At 33.3% G+C, this 22,403-nt stretch overlaps 1 pseudogene; it reads left to right on the top strand.

The window, feature by feature from the left end:
• The first annotated feature begins 265 nt into the window (after positions 1-265).
• On the top strand, positions 266-11,008 carry LOC107805608 (UPF0481 protein At3g47200-like; annotated as a pseudogene).
• Positions 11,009-22,403: the final 11,395 nt, after the last annotated feature.

The following is a 22,403-nucleotide window of genomic DNA, read 5'->3' as shown; positions in this document are numbered from 1 at the left end:
CCGAAATCGCCGAAAAACTAACTTTCGCCAATTCAAGCCTAAATCTACTGCAGACCCCCAAAATATATTTCGGACACGCTCCTATTCCCAAAATTACTCAACGGAGCTAACAGAGTTGAAATAATTCTATTCGGAGTCGTCTTCACATAGTTCCGACTACGGTCCAAATCTTAAGGCTTAAGCTCTCATTTAAGGACTATGTGTCCCAAAACATTCCGAAACTCAAAACCAATCATCCCGGCAAGTCACAATAGCAGAAATAGATATGGAAAAAGCAGTTAATAGGGGATAGGGGCTATTAATCTCAAAATGACCGGTTGGGTCATTACACTATAAAAGCTGAGTTTTTCTCGTAACCTATTATTGTATTATGTTATAATATATGTCCTCTATAACAACGCTTCACTATAGGAGCCAAAAAATTTCGGAACAAATGAAACCGTTATAGAAAGGTTTTGACTGTAATCCTATTCAAGGATGTCGAGAGGCAAAACTCAAACTTATCTTCTACAACTAATTGCAAGTACTCTTGTGATGGTTTCTTCACATTCTCACTTACTTGTTTTGTCACTACAGAAGGCAATTTTCTCAGAAGAAACAAAGAATGAAGGCCTGCAATGAGAGGCAGAGTTAGAATTTAAAATTTATGGGTTTGAGAATCTAGTATGTTTAAGTTACTGGGTTGTATATTAATAATTTGCACATATTCAATAGATTTCTTAAGATAAATATAGGGTTTATATTAAAGTTACTAGGTTTGGCCAAACACGTAACTTATATTCTAGCTCTTCCCCTGCCTGCAATTGAACATGTTGTTATTGATAAGTAGCATTGAGAAGCCTAACAATATGCCACTCGGATATATTATAGTGTTACGAGAACATAATGCACTTTAGAGGGAGGAGCAATATAATACCACTATAATATTATAACTTTGTAGTGTCAAGAGACTATTACAATTTTGAAAGAATAATACTCTTTATTTTAAACACCTCAATACAATATTAATCACACTCACTATTTATCTCACATACTACAATTTATAAATTACTCTCTCTCTCTAACTTCTGTTGCTTTTCTCTGTTTTTGGCGAGAGACTCCCTCTTAAAGGGAAAGTTGCCGCCCCAAACAGCCAATAAAATTTGGCCTTTGCAATTGCTCACAACTTGTTTCAAGGAAGTCAAGCACCCACAATTGCTTTTACTGATTCGACACATAAATATATTTTTGTTTACAATCAGTAAAACAATTGGCATAACTGATTCATCACAAAAACAACAAAAGATAATTAGTTTATATGTCTATTGATATTACATAACATCATCGTACGTAACCAGCAAAATAATTTAACTTGTAATTGTCCTGAAGCATGGCCCTTTTAGCTTAAAGTTTGGCCTTGTAACTAACAACTGCTTCACATCACTAAACCCTCTTCCTTATATTCTTGACAGATACTCCCTCCGTTTTCAATTAGATGAGATACTTTTTTTTCCAGTCTATTCCAAAATAAATGACACTTTTAAATTTGAAAATAATTCAACTTTAAACTCTTCATTTTACCCTTAATAAGAAGTTTTTATAACCACAAAAATATCATGGCCCGACAAAACTTTTACCCCTTAACCTTTTAAGACCACAAGTTTCAAAAGTCTTTTTTTTTCTTAAACTTCGTGTCGAGTTAAACTGACTCATCTAAATTGAAATAGAGTATCAATATATGATAGTAGGTCGGCATCACACCTTTTCCACATGTGTATCAGTTTTTTAATATAGACCAATTTAGGTTCTCGGACTCAAATAGTCCCATAATTAAAAATCACGTCCACGTTTTCTTGCATTCTTCATAGCCAGCACATGCAAGCCAAAAAAGAAAGTAAATATGTACCACATCAGAAAAAGATATTAAATACTCTTACCTAATAAAAAGGCAAAACAAAGAAAAACGACAAAGCCTAGAAAATAATATTTGATCTGATTCCTCTTATAAATTTGAAGGCCAGCTCTCATCATTCAGGAGAAGCAGAGAACCAACGAAAGAAGAAACGGCCAAACCAAAAAAGGTCATTTTTTTGCAATTTTCTCGTTATATGCTAAACATATAAATAAAGTATATTCTTTGCTACTTCAAGTTGAATGACATGACACATAGATATATTGTTTGGTCAATTGTTTTAAAGGCCAAAAGTATTTTTTTATTGATTTAAAAAGCATTTACTTTAGAGAATGAAAGTGTTTGGCCAAGTTTATGGCAAATAAATAAGTGTTTTTAAGTAGTAACAAATTCTTCTCTCATTATTGGCCAACAATATTTTGTGTTGAAAGGCAAAAACAAGGTCTCACATATCAGATATTTTCAATTATCTGTATTATATAATAAGAATATTTGATTTAATTCCTCTTATAAATTTGCAGGCCAGCTCTCATCATTCAGGAGAAGCAGAGAACCAACGAAAGAAGAAACAGCCAAACAAAAAAAGGTCATTTTTTGCAATTTTCTCGTTATATGCTAAGCATATAAATAAAGTATATTCTTTGTTGCTCCAAGTTGAATGACATGACATATAGATATATTGTTTCGTCAAGTTTTCTAAAGGATAAAAGTAATTTTTTATTAATTAAAAAAGCACTTACTTTAAAGAATGAAAGTGTTTGGCCAAGTTTATGGCGAATAAATAAGTGTTTTTAAGTAGTAACAAATTATTTTTAGTTTTTAAGCAGAAGCGAAAATAACTTGTCCAAAATAAGTATTTATTTATTTATTTTTAGAACAAGATTACCCATATGAAAAATACGTCATTACTAAATTAATTAGTAGTAGTACCTTCCTTTTTCATAATTTCGGGATGCACTTTTCCTTTTCATAATTTGACGATTAAAATTACTTTTGAAAATATTGGCCAAACACATACTATTAATGAAAGTATTTCTAAAATAATTTATCTAAATACAAGCTACTACATTCAAATCACTTTTTTTTGACATGCATTTTTTATTAAAAGTACTTTTCAAAATAAGTCGATTGGTAGCTTAGCCAAACAAGCCACTGATAGATATATTTCGTCTAATAATTTTATTTTGGATTTGAGACTCTTATTCATCGTTATTCATCATTCGATTTGAGATTTCCTGATGTTTTTTATTTAAAAGAACAATTAAGGGTCCATTTGGCCATAAGAAAATTTTTACTTTTTTCGACTTTTGTTTTTACTTTTTTCAGAATTAGTTAGTGTTTGGCCATAAAAATTTCACATTTCAGTTGAAGTTGAATTTTGGCATTTTTCAAAAATTTGAAAAACTCCGAAAGGTTGTTTTTCAAAATTTTCACTTCAAATCACTCACAAAATTTCAAAAACAGCTCCAATTTATATTCATGTCCAAACACAACTATAATTTTCAAATACTATTTTGAAAAATAATTTTACTTTTTTCCGAAATTTTGCAATTCTTATGTCCAAACGCCCACGTAGTTCTTTCAATAAAATTTCTAACATATTATGGCAAGACATGTAGGACGAGAGTTGATGTTTTTTTTTTTCCTTTGGGCTTTTCAAATCGAATTCTGCAATGAATTGGATTTAACAATAATAGCCATCTATGACTAGTTATTAAATGAATTTGATACCAGACCATTTTAACCAGATTTGTCATTTGTGGGAATTTGAGTTTTTGCATTTATACCTGATTTTAGGGTCACAATTGAAGTTATAACTACTTCGCAAAATAATTTGCGAACCTACCCACTTTACAATTAACTTCAGGCTTATCGGGTCTGAAGTTAAAAATAATAGTCTGAAGTGCAACGCACTTAAGGCCAATTAAGTTTAAAGTATAAAAATTACGCTTAAGATACACTTAAGGCCAAATATGTCTGAAGTGCAATAAATATTTTCATGCACTTAAGGTCAAAGAATTCTGAAGTAAAAAATTATACTTCATATGCATTTAAGGCCAAATAGGTCTGAAGTGTAACCAATGATTTTATGCACTTAAAATCAAATAGGTCTGAAGTACAACCAATGGTTTTATACATTTAAGACCAAATAGATCTGAAGTGTAACCAATGGTTTCACGCACTTAAGGCCAAAAAGTCTAAAGTGAAAAATTTGCACTTCAGACTTAAGGACAAATAGGTCAGAAGTGCAACCAATAGTTTCATATACTTAAGGCCAATAAGTCTGAAGTGAAAAAATTGCACTTTAGATTAACTTAAGGCCAAATAGATCTGAAGTGCAATGCAAATTGCCCAAAAATAAAAATTTGTTCTTCGAATTTTTACAATTCAATACACGATTTAACACCTAAATTTACTCTAAATGAGAAAAATAAAGCGCCGAAATAGCTCACCATTGTAAAATATCATAAACTACCTTAAAATATTAAAAAAAGAAGAAGAAGAAGAAGAAGAAGAAAGAGAAAATGGTCTAAAGTTGTTTAAACTTTGGGTACTACTTTAAATAAAATTAAAAAGTGGATACATGTTAAATGAGGAGGACCAAATAGGACGCTCCGTAAAACATTTACGTAGGAATTACAGGTCAAGAAAGTTAAGTAAGAGGGATGCCACACTCTATTGAGATTACCCCAATAAATCACCGAACTCCACTGCTTCATCAAACTACAGAACATGGGGTCTTTCTCTCTCTCTCTCCCTCCCTCACTCTCTCTCTCTCCCCCTCCCTCACTCTCTCTCTCCAACTCTATCTCCCCCTCTCTCCCTCAGTACGCACAAGCAATACCTTTTCATTTTACTTTATAATTGTGGAGGGAACCTTGAAACAATTGTAAAGTTGTCTCTATGTGACATGTCACGGATTTGAGTTGTGAAAGCAGCCACTGAGACTAGCGTTAGGGTAGGCTGTCTACATCACATTCCTTAGGGTGCGGCCATTTATCGCACTTGCATGAGCTCGGAATACCTTATGCGCCGAGCTTCCCTTTTTATTTTTGTCTGTATTTTCGAACAAAAAGAAACAAAGGCAGGAACTGTTTAGGAATTTTATTTTTTATGGATAATGCATAAAATCCTCCCCGGCCTATTACAATATTGCCAACTATGCGCTTTTTCTTTTCGGGCATCCTATTATCCCCATGAACTATTTTAAAGTATAATAAACACCACCCTAAGTGCTGATGTGCCATAGAGAGTGTGCACACTCTCTTGAGGGCAAGTGGAAGTTACAAAAATAATTTTAAAATTGATTAACATGTACAAGTGTTATCTTTTGATTGGACATTACACAATTAATTATATCTAATTAATTAGTCTCCTTCGTCTTCTAAATCTCTTCTTGCACGAACAAGGGAGACATCGTTTCAGCGGCGAAATGCCTGAGCGAAAATCCAATACAACGCAAATCAATCCATAAATCAAAAGCAGATATGTTTAATAACAGAAACAGAGCTACAACCTAGAGGGAGGAACTCTCATGATTCAGTGAAGAACCTACGAATAGTCAAAACGGCCAACAACAATGGAGTTTCACCGGAGCAAGGGTCTTCGTCGGAGTTTCGTTCTCCGGCAAGATCTGACAATATCAAACAAGTATTATATAAAACCCATAAAAAACTCAGTTCACCTGAGAATAAAAATCTCGTCGTATACGGCAAACCGTGATAAAAAGGGATGGACATCTAGCGTTTAACAAGTTCAGGCCATTGAACTGAAAAATGATTGAGAAATTAGAAAAGAAAAAAAAAGAATGCTTTAAGAAATACTTTATGTTAGACATATCCAAATCCATAACTAGCAAGATGTGCTGATACCATGACTGGAAGGACTACAAATATTTTGGTTTAATTTTTAGTTGTCCCATTAGCAAAGTTACTAAATTTACAATTCATACTTAGCAAAAACCAAAAATGCAAAGAAAAACTTATGACGTCTAGATTGTCAATCTTTTGGAGTTGGATCTGAGATGATGCTTTTGCCTTTTGGCAGGATATGTTAATAAAGGTTTGCGAATAGGAAAATAAGGATGAAGGAGAAAAAGGTGAAAAAGAGTTTTTAAGTAAGAAATACACATTTTAGGCGCGTGTATTTCACCACTTTGCACATATCGGGTTGTAGCTTTTTAAGGGATAAATAACTTTACTATAAGATAGTTTAGGAGGGTAATAGGACCCCCGGAAAGAAAAGGTGTGTAGTTGGTAATATGGTCATAGACTGAGAAGGATTTTATGCATTACCCCATTTTTTATTTTGATTTAGTTTATAGATATAGCCAACAGACATAATACGTTGGTTTGATAAATGAAAAAACTTAACCAAACCGATTTATATACACCCTCCTCTGTCCTATTGTTATCATGAAGTTTGCTTATACTTCCTTTTCAAACAGTTTCATAGCTTGTTTGGCCAAGCTGCAAAAATCAACTTATTTTGAGAAGTATTTTTTCTTAAAAGTACTTTTTGTGAGAAACAGTTGGTGTTTGGCTAATTAATTTGAAAAATACTTCTGAGCAGCAATTAGTGTTTGGTCAAGCTTTTAAAATTGCTTCAAGTATATTTTTCTCAAAAGTATTTTTCAAAAAAGTGATTTTGGAGAGAAGCTACTTTTTTCTGGTTCTCCAAAACCGCTTCTGCTTAGCTTCTCCTCAAAAGTATATTTTTTTCTTCCTAAAGCTTGGTCAAACACTTCAACTTTGAAAAAGAAAGTACTTCTAGGATTAAAGAAGATTGGCCAAACAAGCTATCAGCCTCAAACTTTTGTAATTTAGCTTGAAACTCCTATTGCGAAAAATTATGACTCTTGTTCATTAATTACAGATAGAAGAAGGGAGGAATGTGGATCAACTAATCGAGACAAATCAAATTCTTGATTAAATATATTTAGATTTGTACCATTCATCTACCAAATCCTGTACCATATTTAGAGTAAGTGTGGGGCTAAGTGAATCAAATCCATATGCTTATAAGCCAATGTTGGTCTCTATTGGTCCTTACCATAAGAAGAATTCACAATTACGCTCGTTGGAGAACTATAATTGCGTTACCTACAACGGTTTCTCAGGAGTTAAAACTTGCATTTGTGAATTGGAGAAATTGAAAAATGAGGCACTAAAGTATTATGATGATATGGAGGATATTTATAGTGATAACAATATTGTTCAAGTCCACACCAACATCATGAATTCGTGGGCTCATCAGAAACGACATAATGAACAATAGTGATTGTTCCTCATTTTTCATGTTTTAGAGCCATAAAACAAGAATTTGAAATGATTTTTAATTTTTTGTGTGCTAAATCCACGTCATCATCATGATTTCGAGCGACGAGCTTCGAATCGCCTAAAATTTTGTGGCCAATAGAAGAAGACATTATTATCCCCTACAGTTGCATAGATGGTCAAGTACGTCAAGATTTGTTATTACAAGAAAACTAACTTCCTTTCTTTGTCCTTACTAAGCTTCACGACATGACTATGGATCCAATAGTACCATACATAAAATTGGTGAAGGAGACCTTTAATTCTTCATTCCTGAAGATAAGCCCTGCATCCTTTCTTGAGACTGAAACTGATGCCAAAAACATCAAAAATTTACTTCAACTAATACACGTGTCATGTCACCCTTTGGAGAAGAAAACTAGCCTTACTCTTGAAAACCCTAGTTTGGAAATGGAACATTGCAGGAAAAATTGCAGGAAAAGCTTATGTTGGAATCCTTTACAGATGGTTAGGTTGAAAAATATGCCAAATGATAAGCACTGCCAAACATGGGATGCTAACATGCTCAATGCAACAGAGCTTCGCGAAGCTGATGTTACATTTTCAAAAATTGGAAATATTTATAGAAGATTGGAGGAAGATTGCGACCTTGGAGATAACACAATTTTATTTGACATTAAATATGAGAATGGAGTGATGACAATTCCTTGTTTTGAAGTTTTTGACTGTACGGAGACCATCCTGAGAAATTAAATCTTATAACATACGATCAACAATCATCTAATGTACATCCTAGATAATTCAGTGATTTTTTCATTTTCATGAATTATCTTATCGACTCGGACAAAATTAGGAAAGGGGTTGCGATTTCATTTGACTTCTATTACAAAGAAGAATACATGACGTTAGTTCAACTGCATTTATGTGTGCTACAATCCCAAGATAACTAGAATCAGCTATATAAATCGTCACTATCTATTATTGACATGTCAATCCTTTATGTTTCCATTTCTTAAAATGTATTGTATTTTCTTTTTTTCTTTTTTGGCAAAAGAATAGAAGTTAATACAGCTGCAAATTGCAATTACTTTGGGTTGATACAATAAAGTCTTAACCCATCTCCCTGTCTCTCTCTGTTGTAGGAATTGCAGTTTCAAGAATAGCACATCATATTGAGATTACCCAAATGGATCATCAAATTCCACTTCTTTATCAAACTTCTGTAAATGAGGTCTCTCTCTCACACACCACGCTATACTTCTTTAAGTCAAAAATAAATGAAGCCATATATATGGTGTCCTTCACTTTATGCTATCCTTTAAAGGATACTACCTTCGATTCATAATAAATGACTTTTTGACCTATTTATTTTTATCCAAAATAAGTGTCATTTTTACATAATTAAGAATGAATTAACAAAAGTTTTTAAAATTTTCCTTTATTTACATATCACAATGCTTCACATTAACAATATGCAAAATTTAATTAAGGGTAATTTAGTCAAAATACTTATTTGTTTTCTAGGGTCGAGACGGCTCTGTTTGTCCCCCGTGTTACTCTTCTTGAGGCACTATAGACTTTCTATTTTCTCTACTCACAACTTATTTTTAGTAAATTGATTTTTTTTTCTATTTTGGAATTGCCTTTTTGGGATTGCGTTTTTTTTGTTTGTTTTTATTTTTTGTTACTTATTATTTCAACTGTTTTTCTTTTCTTTTAGTTTTTGACTTTGATATAACTTAATCTAAGTGAAAAGTTAAGAAAATAAAAAAAACTAGAATTTTATAGACGTGTAGACTTCTGGAACTCACCCACACATGTTTTTTCTTTATTTAAGCATTAATAATTAATAGAATAAGTAAAAAAGAAAAAGAGTAGTAAAAGATGTTTATAAAATTAATTAAACAAAATGGAATATTAGTAAGGGCAAGTTAGTCAAGCTATAATTATTAAATTAATGATAAATAGGTTAAAAATATAGAAAAATCAAAGTGAGAGGTAATCGAAATATCGTAAAATACAGGGGAAGTTAGTGTAATAAAGCAAAATGTGAGGAGAAATCTTTCAATTTTTATTTTGGACAATTTTCAGTCTTGATCGAAAAAAGATGAGTCTTGGTGTAACTGGTAAAGTTGTTGTCATGCGACTAGGGAAGGTCACGGGTTCAAGCCGTGGAAACAGCCTCTTGCAGAAATGTAGGGTAGGCTACGTACGATAGACCTTTGTAGTACAACCCTTACTCGGACCCCACGCATAGCGGGAGCTTAATGTACCAAGATCGAAAAACGAGGAGAAAATCTTTCTTCAAATTTTTATTTTATCTGATCATTATTTATTGACAATTTATGTGGAGAAAAGAAACACAATACAAGGAATTAATTTCCATTAATTACAGATAGAAGAAGGGAGGAAACTGGATCATTTAATTGAGATAAAGGGAAACAAATGGTGAAGATCGATCAGGAATGACAACAAACAAACCTGCGAATCAAATCCTTGATGAAATATTTGCGGATATCAACGATTCATCTAGCGAATGTTGTACCATATTCAAAGTAAGTGTGGGGTTGAGTGAATCAAATCCAAATGCTTATAAACCAAAGGTGATCTCCATTGGTCCTTACCATAAACACAATCCTGAACTTCGCTCCACGAAAAAGTATAAAATGCGTTACTTACAGCGATTCCTCCGCAGGAAAGAGGGGATTGATGTGGAAACTTGCATTAGGGTATTAAAGGATGAAGCATTAAAGTGTTATGATGATATAGAAAACCTTGGAAGTGATATTGTTGCCAAATTTTCAAATATTTTGTTACTTGATGGTTGTTTTCTAGTTAAATACATTCGAGAGGATTGTGGAATGTGTCCAGAAGGTGGTATTATCCCTGAAGGTTGCCTAAATAATCAAATACGTCGTGACTTGTTGTTACTAGAAAACCAACTTCCTTTCTTTGTCCTCACAAATCAAACATTTACTTCAAGTTGTACACATGTCATGCCACCCTTCAGATATTAAAACTACTAGCCTAGTGAATCCTAGCATGGAAACAGAACATTCCTGGAAAAGCTTATGTTGTAATCCTTTGCAAATAATTAGGTCAAAAGATAAGCAAATGGATAAGGACCACCTAACGGGGCATAATGTCATGCCAAATGCAACGGAGCTTTCCGAAGCTGGAGTTGGCTTCGTAAAAGTTGGATATATTTATGATTACTTGGAGGGAGAAGACTATGGAGATAACACAAGTTTATTTGATATCAAATTTGAGAATGAGTTAATGAAAATTCCTAGTTTTAGAGTCACCGATGAAACGGAGACTCTCCTGCGAAATCTGATAGCGTATGAGCAACAGTCGTCTCATGTACATGGTCCTAGATATTTCAGTGATTTTGCAATTTTCATGGATTATCTTATCGACTCAGAGAAAGATCTGAATTTTCTACGCCAAAAAGGAATTATCAAGAATAGGATAGGGGAGGACAAAGAAATAGCTACCTTTTTAACAAGATCGGGAAAGGGGTCGCCGTTTCACATGAGGACTTCTATTACGAAGAAGAATGCAGAAAATTGGTTCAACATTGTGAACAACCATGGAACCTAATGAAGGCAAGTTTGAAGCGCAATTATTTTAATAGTCTGTGGATAGGAACTTCAACTGTGGCAGCTGTCATACTCCTCATACTCACAGCTATGCAGACTGTTCTAGCTTTCACAGGTGGTGTTTAAATAGTCATTGTTCTAATTATGCACAATGGTTGTTTGATTTTGTTAATCCTTCCAGTTTGGTTTTCCGTACTATTATTTGTGTATCCAATACAAGTTTAAAATGTCTTCTACATATATATATATGTCTATGAGGAATCTTCTAAATCATCAGGCGTATAAATTAAATAGAGGTGGAATGAAAAATGAAAATTAACCTAACAAGTTGTTCAAGTTGGAAGTAATTGACCTGGTTCTAAGAGCTTAGATAGATGATAAGCCAATTTCTACATCAGAGCCAACTTTCCTGCAAGGCACTCGGATTTGAACGTACAGTCTTATGTCTTTTCTTCTTTCTAACTTTTGTTTTAAGTCAAAGCTTATACGAATTTATGATAATATTCAGACATTTTATTTGTTTAACACAATTCACTTGTGCTTCCTAGTTCTTTAATTTTCGCAAGACGAACATAGTTAGGAGGGTAGTCTATCTTGGCCTTCGGACTAAAATCAAGTGATATTAGGTATGTTATGTACACATTATGCAAAATTTGATATGCATATATACAAGGCCTATGGCAGAATATTATGAAACTTTTTTATGACTGTGATGAGGAAATTTGGCTTATCTGAAGACGGGATTGATATCATTTGGAGTATGGAGAAAGAAAGGACTTTTTTTATATCTAGTTAAAGGGCTAAGCAATGGAATCCACTCTTCCCATCTCTTTTTATTTTAGGGGCAAAGGTGTTTTTCAAACTCCTTAAAAACTTATTCAATAATAAAAGTGTATCCAAAAATGGCAAAAATAGGACATCATAATTTGGCTTTGGGGCAGGTCATTTAATCAAATTGGGCAAACTTCAAGATCAAAAGTTATAAGTTTTCGTGATGGTCAAGTGACCTGCCCCAAAGGTCAAAAGTTTAAGACCAGATAAATTCCACTTATGGTCATTCAAATTAAGTTTTGTAACATAAAAATCACTTTTTTTTAAACACAAAATCATCTTTCTAAAGCCTATTTAATAAAAATACAAAAGTGGCTGGAAGATGCTATTATTGGCCTGAAACTGATGTGGCTATCTTCATTTGGTTAATAAAAAGGTTAGTTTAAGAGACCTCCCTTTGTGTTTTGACTTGTAACACTAATTCCGTTGTGGTTAACGATATTTACGTTTATTTTTTATTTTTTTTAATCTCACTTATGTTAATTTTTTTAATAATTATCTTAGCCTATTATAAAAATTAAAATTTAACTTGTTTACTCTCATAATATACTCTTTTGTTAAATAGATTTTATTAATATTTTTAAATTCTGTAAAATAAAGACACCGAAATAGTGAAAATCAAAGAAATCAAGAATTGACATGGAGACGAAGCGGACAGAAAATTAACAAGATAAAAATCTAGAAGAAAAAAACGAATCAGAATAGCAAAAAACAAGAAAACATCTAATATCTGAAGTATATGAGTTAAAGTTGATCATGCCTAAAATTTTCATATGTGAAGAATTAAAGATTGCAAAGAGCCCTTTAATTAGGAGAATTTATGATTCATCAAATGCTAATTGTGATGATGGTAAGTTTAGAAGATAATTCTGATATCATTTAATTAGGAACTGGATAGAGACACTTTCGATGTCCCGCATGTTGATCGAGAAAATATTATTGTGAAATGTGATTATGAAGGAATTCTTCTAAATAAAAATATATTTATAAAAATTAATTTAACAGAAGTATATATCAGTAAGGTAAATTAATTAGTCTAGTTAGTAGTAATTTATAAATAGGTTAAGACAATTGCTACAAAAAAGAATATGTGAGATAAGCGTAATATCATAAACTACAAGAGAATTTATTGTTACGAGGCGAAATCTGGAGCAGACTTTTGTGAAATTAACCCTTTTTAAAAAAATTAAGAAGCCATGTTGCTTTTCCGGGCAAAAAAAAGCATATTTCGACTATTGTTATATTTGTGTTAATTATGCTTTGGAAAGATGATTTTTATGTTACAATCAAAGGAAAAATGACTTTTATATTACAAAGCTTAACTTGAATGATTATGTAAAATTTACCTTTTAAAACCAGCTCCTTTCAAGGCCATATGTAAACTTATGGGAAGAAAGTCAACAATGAGAAAAGTTTTTCATGAGTTAGGTGACTTTATTATATCTATATTTTGGTGCAAGAATTACTCGACACATATGCTGATAGGATACAACATATCTGATGAATTAATCAATATGTGCACCAACGTACTGATCTAAACAATTTAATTCCTTATGTCTTTGTAAGATTTTTTTGGTTAATTAGATTGGTTCTAGACATCAACTTAAAGTGACTTTAGGTTTTCACATTTCTGCCAAGTTTTATTCTTTGGGGTTTTGACTTAATCCCCTATGATTTTGTATTTGTTTTTCTGTTCAATAAATTCAACCACCTTGAAGTGGACTTTTTTCTCTCAGCCTGAGAAAAATTATTTTTTTTCTCTGCATATCTTAAAAAAAAACAAGTACTTTAAACAAATTCTCACTTTTGTCAGTTCATATTATCCCCACAAGTAGGGCGGCAAACGGTCGGATCGGGTCGAATAAGGGTGGGTTGAAAATGAATAATGCATTAACGGATAAATTATCTAATCCGACTCATATTTAACACGGATAGAAAATGGGTTAACCGACAATAATTGCTTCTTGAATAGGATCACTTTTAGGAGAATTCCTAGTTTTCCAAACTTAAGGACCCCTAATTTGAGTCTTTACAAATGTTTAAGTTAAACTCATTAGTTATCCATTTGTTATCTATTTTCTAATTGGATAATATGATTTTTATCCATATTTGACTCGTTTTTAAAAAGTTTATTAGCCAACCTTTTTTTAGTAAATAATATAGATAAATAGATGTACTTTTATCCATGTTGCCACCACTACCCACAAGATAGCCATAAATCTGCGAATTCGCTGTTATGTGACTGATAGAATCATATCACATGCACTGCAGTTGCTTCACGGCCAAGGCACCCACATTGTTGGAAAAAGAAAAATATTCTCAATCACCAGAAACTATAAAATATATTGTTTGGATCGGGAACCCGGGTAGTGCGGAATATAGCCAAACAACAGTATAATGGAAATAATAAAGACAATAGAAGTTGATAACAATGACAATTAAAGTAGATAAAGAAGACACAAATTTAACGTGGTTCGGTCAAAGTGACCTACGTCCACAAGCAGAGAGGAGCAATTTACTATAATAATAAGAGCACAAAAGAGAGTACAAAATTAGAGTAAATACTCTAATTAATCTCAAATACCCTAAGGGAATAACCTCACTAGATCACTCCAAAGAAAGGTTCACACAAGTGCTTCCCAACACTTAACTCTCATACAAAACACTCTTAATAAAGGAAGAAAGGAAGAAACAAGAAATGAAGACTCAAGTCTTGTTGGTGTGTCTAAAATGAACTAATAGCCTTCCCATTTATAGGCAAAAAAATCTTGGCCTCTTAAGTGTAAAAGAAGAGATACAACTTGTGCAAATGATGTCCACCACACAATGCAATATTTTTGGGTCCCAAAGAATATTGCCAACAAAGTGCAAAGATGCTTATGCTTATATGATATGGACTCCATTAGCCAAAATAATGGCCATATTATAAATCTCCACCTTGGCTTAATTTTGGATGATATAGTAAATTCGCTCCACCTTCTCCGCAAAAGCCCCAATGGGCATATGTCAAAATTTAATGCCACCAAAATCAGATAAGTTGTCTGATACCGAAACTGTAGTAGGGCCTATAATTGTGGAGCCCAATAAAGTATACAACGAACCAGCTCTGTGTGCTTTCATGATCACACGAGCACCTTGAAAAATTTTCAGAACTCCACATTCACCAGTGAATTTGCACCCAAGGGATTCTAAAGTGCCCAAAGATATGAGATTTTTCTTCAACTCAGGAACATATCTAATATCGGTGAGAGTTCTCACCACATCATTGTGCATTCTGACCCGAATTGTACCTTTGCCAATAACATTACAAGTAACATTGTTACCCAATTAGACAACTCCACCTGCAACTGAATCAAATGTAGAAAACAAGTCCCTGTTAGGACACATATGATATGAATAACCGGAATCTAAAATTCACTCATTGTCTAATCTGAAACTAGTTTCAGTTTCTAAAAATATAATTCCCTCATTCTCGTCAGTTGTTACACTAGCTTCGGCGGTGTCACTATTTTTGTGCTCATTTTTCCTTTCCTTATGCTTTTCTTTATTTTTCAGCTTATAGCATTTGGAGATATTGTGACCTTTCTTATAACAATAGCGACACTCTAAATTATTGTATCTGGATATGGAATCGGATTTGCCCCTAACAAACAAGCCAACTTCCGTTTGAGTTCCACTAGCTTCCCCAGTAATATCACTATCTATCTATTCTTTTGATTTTAAGATAGATTTAATATCCTTATAAGAGATATTATCCTTTGCATAAAGCATAGTATCTCTTATATGCTTAAAAGATGGGAGTAGAGAACAAAGCAGTAACACGGCTTGATCCTCATCTTTAATTTCAGCATCTATATTACTCAAATCCATAAGAATGGAATCAAAGGTGTCAAGATGAGAGAGAATAGAGGTACTTTCACCCATACGAATTGTATAAAGCTTCTACTTCAGGTAAAGTCTATTTTCCACCGTCCTCTTCATATATAAGGTTTTTAATTTTTTCCACATGCCTTTAGTTGTAGTTTCTATAGAAACTTCACGTAAAACCTCATTTGAGAGATTTAAAATGATACACGTTTTTGCCTTTTTTTCTATGATGGCAAACTCCTCGTCCGTCATTTTATCTGTCTTCTTTACCTTTCCTTGCAACGCCAAGTCTAAGCTATCTTGAATTAGGATAGCTTTTATTTTTAATTTCCACATTCCTAAGTTTGCACTTCGGTCAAATTTCTCAGCATAGGTCTTTGTTAGAGTCATTTTGGCTATTGAAACTAACCCGGTTAGATCAGGCTCTGATACCAATTTGTTAAGTGCAGAGTATAGCCAAATAACGGTATAATGGAAATAACAAAGACAATGGAAGTTGATAACAACGACAATTAAAGTAGATAAAGAAGACACAAATTTAACGTGGTTCGATCAAAGTGACCTACGTCCACAAGTGGAGAAAAGCAATTTACTATAACAATAAGAGTACAAAAGAGAGTACAAAATTAGTGTAAATACTCTAATTAATCCCAAATACCCTAAAGGAATAACCTCACAAGATCACCCCAAAGAAAGCGTTCACACAAGTGTTTCTCAACACTTAACTCTCATACAAAATACTCTTAATAAAGAAAGAGAGGAAGAAACAAGAAATGAAGACTCAAGTCTTGTTGGTGTGTCTAAAATGAACTAATAGCCTTCCCTTTAATAGGTAAAAAAGTATTGGCCTCTTAGGTGTAAAAGAAGAGATACAACTTATGCAAATAATGTCCACCACACAATGCAATATTTTTGGGTCCCAAAGAATATTGCCAACAAAGTGCAAAGATACTTATGCTTATGTGATATGGACTCCATTAGCCAAAATAATGGCCATATTACATATATAGTGCCACTACCTGTTAAATAATATCAATACTACAAAAATGGGAATCATGTTAAAGCTAGCTGCCAACTACTGCAAGGGCTAATTGCTACTGGCCTACTATAACAACAATAACATACCTTGTGGGATCCCGCAAGTGCAGTTTGAGAAGAGTAAAGTGCACATTGATCTTATTCTTACCTTGTGTGAGAATAGTATAAAAGAGATTAGTAACAACCCGGTCAGTCGTTTTGAGAGTTGTAGCTCCGTTTCTCTATTTACTGTTCATTCCCTGCTAAATAGTTGTTATGTGACTTGCCGGGGTAGTTGGTTCGGGTTCAGAGCAGTTTCGGAATGAATTGAGACATTTAGTCTCAAGGTTGGAAGTTTAAGTTGAAAATGTTGACCGGATGTTGACTTATATGTAAACGACTCTGAAATGAAGTTTTAATGGTTCTGTTAGCTCCGTTGGGTGATGTTGGACTTAGGAGTGTGTCTGGATTGTGATTTGGAGGTCCGTAGTTGAATTAAACTTAAAAGTATCTAAAGATGAAGATAGAAACAAAACATATCACTACTATGTAAACGAAGAGTTTGAGAGTAAGCATTACACAATCTCCAAGATGATTTTTTTGAAAAAAAAAGAAGAGAATAGATCATCTATTTTTCTACCGCATATCCTAGTTTGACACCAAGCAATGAAGCTCTTTCTCTAAAAGAATTTTCATAAATTCTTTTCTACTAAGAGTTTGTCATTAACCAAAATTTCTTTATATACATAATTAGGTAATGGTGAAAGTTAAAAATTTGGAAGTTTGATTGAGAATGGACTTTGTGGTTACCGGGAGTTAGAGTAGGTTCGTGGTGTCATTTGTGATGTGTATGCAAAATTTGAGGTCAATCGGATGTGATTTGATAGGATTCGGTATCGTATGTAGAAGTTAAAAGTTCAAAAGTATATTAGGCTTGAATCGATACGCTATTCATGGTTTTAGAGTTGTTTGATGTGATTTGAAGGCTCGACTAAGTTTGTATGATGTTTTAGGACTTGTTGATAGATTTGGTTGAGATCCCGGGGGACTCGGGTGGATTTCGGATGGTTAACGGATGATGATTTGGACTTGGAAGATGGCTGAGGCTGCAGATTTCTGGTGTCTGGTTTCCTTCTTCGCGTTCGCGATGGGCGTCCCACGTTCACGAAGAGAATCTGGAGGCAGGTGAATATTTGTTCATCGCGTTCGCGAGTGGAGAACCGCATTCGCGAAAGTCGGGGTCAGTTCATCATCGCGTTCCTGAGAGAGACCTCGCGTTCGCGTAGAAGGTTTTGGGCGGAAGAATGGTTTGTGCTATGCGAACGCGAGAAGAGGATCGAGTTCACGAAGAAGGGTCACCTGGGTAGAAACTTAAATATTTCAAAACGAGGATTTGAGTTCATTTTCACAATTTGATTTTGGGAGCTCGGTGGGAGGTGATTCTTGGAGATATTTTCAAGTGGGTGATTGGGGTAAGTGATTCTTACTTAGTTTTGGTTAAATTCCATGTTTATGTCTTTGATTTCATCATTTAATTAATGATTTGGGGTGGAAAATTGGGGGGAAATGGAAGAAAGTTCTTAGGCCGAATTTTGGAGATTTGATTGAGATTTGGTATCGAATTTAAGTAATTTTGATATGGATGGACTCGTGGTTGAATGGGTGTTCGGATTTTGTGACTTTTATAGGATTTCGAGATGTGGGCCTAAGGAACAACTTTTGAGTTGACTTTTGATTAATAACTTAGTATTTTCTTGTAGAATTGATTTCTTTAGCCCGTGTTGATTGTATCGAACTGTTTATGGCTCGATTCGAGGCATTTAGAGGCCGATTCGCGAGGCATGGACGTGTCGGAGTAGAGATTTGCATGGTTTGATGTAAGTAATAGTTCTAAACTTTGTTATGAGGGTATGAAATCCCAAATTTTGTGTCATATGATTGGTGTTGAGGTGACGCACATGCTATGTGACGGACGCGTGGGTGTGCACCATAGTAATTGTGACTTGGTCAATTCCATAGAACTGTATAGTTGTATAATCTGTTGGTATCCGTATATTCTCCATGTGTTATAGAAATTGAGCTTCAAATCAAGTTAGAGATCATGCGTAGGCTATGTGTTGATACTGTAGGGACCCACAGAGGGCGCGTTACATGTTGAATTATCTGCTAAATTGCCATTTTTGTATTCAATCACAGCTTTTACTTGCATATTATATCTCAGTCTCTGTTGTCCTTTATTGATACATTATATCATCGTTGTTTGGGCTAATTATCATGATTATTGAGAGCCCGAAAGACTGGAGAGTTTGATGATTGAGTGGGGTCGAGGGCCTGATTGTGTGGATATTTATTGGGATCGGGTTGCACATCGCATCAAGTTTTATTGATTAATGCCACGATTGGCTTATTATAGCACTTGGGATGAAGGAGCCCCTCTGGAGTCTGCACACCCACAGTGAGCGCAGGTACCTACTGAGTACGAGTGCGAGTGTAAAGCGCGAATGCCCGAGCAACTGGGAGAATTGAGAGACTGTGAAGAATGAGTGATTGTGCGGTTTAAGTGAATGGGAGGACTGAGTGACTGTTATTCTGAGAAAATGCACTTGATTTCATTACTGTGTACTTCAGGTGGCACATATCATACTGTCATGTAGTTTCTGAGAGATACTATATCCTGTTTCAATTGGACTTGACATGAATTAACTATTTTGTCCTTAAATGTCGAACTTGAAAGCATGCCTATTTTTTCTGTATTATATTTTCTGCAATTGAACTATCTCCATGAAGCTCGTCACTACTTTCAGTCCAATAGTTAGTCTTGTTACTTACTGAGTTGGTTATACTCATGCTACACCATGCACCTCGTGTGCAGATCCGGGTGTTATCGGACACGGTGGGTGTTGATTATCTGAGCAGCTTGATCATTCGGAGATTTCGAGGTAGCTGCTCGGCGTTCGCAAACCTTGACTCTCCCTTCCTATCTTTCAACTTTATGTATTTAGTTTCAGCTTTTCATAGACAGTATTTTCAGATTTGTGTTGTGTAGACGCTCATGCACTCAGTGACACCCTGGTTTTGGGAACTTTCGTATTGACTTTTAACTTTCTATCCACTTTATGAGAGTTTAATTTATCTAAACCTGTGTTATTTTATTTTTCATTTAAAAGTGTTGAAAATGTTTTGAGGTGTCGGCTTGCCTAGTATCATGTTGGACGCCATCACGAGAGGCTAAGTTTTGGGTCGTGACAGATTATTCATACGATAAGGTAATAACTTAAATCCTACTAGTACAGTCAAACCTCTCTATAACAGTTTCATTTGTTCCGGATTTTTTTGGATGTTATAGCGAAGTGTTGTTATAAAAAATATATATTATAACATAATATAAAATTGGTTCCATAAAGAACTTGGCTTTTATATTGAATGGTTGTTATATAGCGATAATGTTATAGAGACGTCTAAGTGTATATAATTTTGGTAGACAAGTGGGAGGAGCTTGAAATTTTGCCTAAAGTTAAGACCAAAGTCAGGCTGTGATTATTTGTTCACCCAAAAAAAAAGACTTGTATGCTATAAATAATAATATATATGTGGATGTTCTAAGCTCCAAAAGGAAACACTTTTTTTTTTCAGAATTCCTAAATGACTAATTCTATATTTTATAAATAAAAGCCTTGTAAGTCATGGTTGGTAACATGGATATAATGAAAAAGATGATATTTTTTCTCGTCTCAACTTTGTCTACTATTCTCTTGTTCTTGTTATGATTTCCTTTAATTTTATAATATTTTAATCATTTAATTTGTCATTATTATAAACATTCTTTCAAAATACTTGATCTTTTATTTTAGGTTGACTTGATGCTTGTCTCGTGGTTTTAATATATGATTAAAGGATATTATCATTGACGGAGAATTACTCTATACAAATAGAGTAAAAATATTTATTTTTGGTTATATATGAGCCGTTGATTTTTCTTGCATTGAAGAAAAATTCAAGTACAGTAGTAAAAAAAGGTTTAAAATTGCTTTAGATCATAGGTTTAAATTCCAACTATGACATCCTAGAATTTTTTGAATCCCTTGTATACATTTCTAGATGGATAGTATGATCTATTATTTTTCATGTTTACAACTTATCTTAGTTCACCATTTTTTTTCTTTACTTTTATTTTTAAAATTTTTTGTGTTTCCATAACAAAATAAGAGAATCTAATATCATTTTGACTTACTTTCTAATGAATTTATTTTATTTATAAATTATAAATTTAATTTTAAATATGGTATTTTATTTCTACTTTTATTTCCTAGCACTTTAGTCGACTTTAGAAGAAAATGCAAATCTAATGCTACAAACGAACTTAACAAAAAAATTGTGCTATCTAAATATGATGATTTCTTTTGGATTAAAAATCCTTGCATTACGACAAATATCAGAGTACGTATGTTGTGTACATGTATCGCACAACCTCGCAACGCATGTTTCCCTTGCCATGTATTTTAAACTATAAGCCTTGTACAGGGAAGCGGACCCAGAATTTGAAGAACGTGGATGTACTTTTGGATTCAACTAAAGTCTGCTTTGTAAATATGGTGTCACTACTAATATATCACTATTTTCTAAAGACATATACATATATATATATATATATATATATATATATATATATATATATATATATGAATTTTATCTTACATTATGGGTGCCGGTGACCCCTCTCGATATAGCATAGGCACGCCTCTCCTTGTACCTATGCTTTACTCAAAAGTGACTGTCACTTACTCATACACATGGACATTGTAGCTGGCTAGCTGCGCAGTGGAGAGTCAGAAGCTTTAAAAAAAAAAAAACAGTTATGCTCTTCACCATCTCTTCCTCCATTACTTTTGATTATACTCTTATGAGTAATATATTACTAAGACTTTTGATTGTCTTTTCAAAAAAACAAAAGAAAAGAAAACATGACTTTTGATTGTGTTAGTAGTGGCATATATGTATGTATGTATGTATGTATATATATATATATGTATGTATGTATGCTAACTGCCACCCTCTCAATCTCTCATCCTTCAGACAATCAAGAAAGAGGAACAAGGGAGAATCAGCCAAATTAAAGTGGTAACTCTATGCATTTCCCGTTCTATATGATTAACACAAGAAACTAATTATATTCTTTAAGTAATTAATTTGTTACCTCAAGTTACATTATGTATGTATGTATGTATTGTATGTATGTATGTATTGTATGTATTGTATGTATGTATGTATGTATTGTATGTATGTATGTATTGTATGTATGTATTGTATGTATGTATGTATTGTATGTATGTACGCATGTATGCATGCACCGCAGACATATGTTCATATATGTATGTGTGTGTATGCAAAATATCATCCTTATTTTTACATAAAAGGAAGTCTTTCAATATGTATTTTGTTGTGTTTTATTGAAATGCTGTGCCATTACGATTTTAAATACTCCATTTTATACAGTCTACAATTTGTACATATGCATGGTTTTTTAGGTTAGCTTCCAGAGCAAGCCTAAGATTAATAAACACATAATTAAGGTTAATTACTACTAAATCATTCCTTATACTCCCTTGTATTTCCATATTTCTTAAGGAGTACTTTCTTTTTCGTAATAAGAATATAAGCAGATTAATTAAAATGTAAGCACAAATTCTAAGATATGGATATATCATGGCTTATATGTTCTCAATTGATATTAAAAGTGTAGTTTCCTGATCCTTTCTCTTTTCCAATCATCGAACAAACTTAATTCTTTCAATCTATGAATTAACTTAATTCTTTCAATCTATGAATTAAATTATTAACCAACTCTATCTCTCTTTTTATTAGCTAGTTGAATTACAGTCTCAAGAAAGTTATCCAAAATCAGGGATTCCCCTGATCAAA

The sequence above is a fragment of the Nicotiana tabacum genome, chromosome 12, assembly GCF_000715075.1.
Source record: "Nicotiana tabacum cultivar K326 chromosome 12, ASM71507v2, whole genome shotgun sequence".
NCBI lineage: Eukaryota > Viridiplantae > Streptophyta > Magnoliopsida > Solanales > Solanaceae > Nicotiana > Nicotiana tabacum.
Note: the sequence above shows the minus strand (reverse complement) of the source record. Positions and strands in the feature narration are given on the sequence as shown.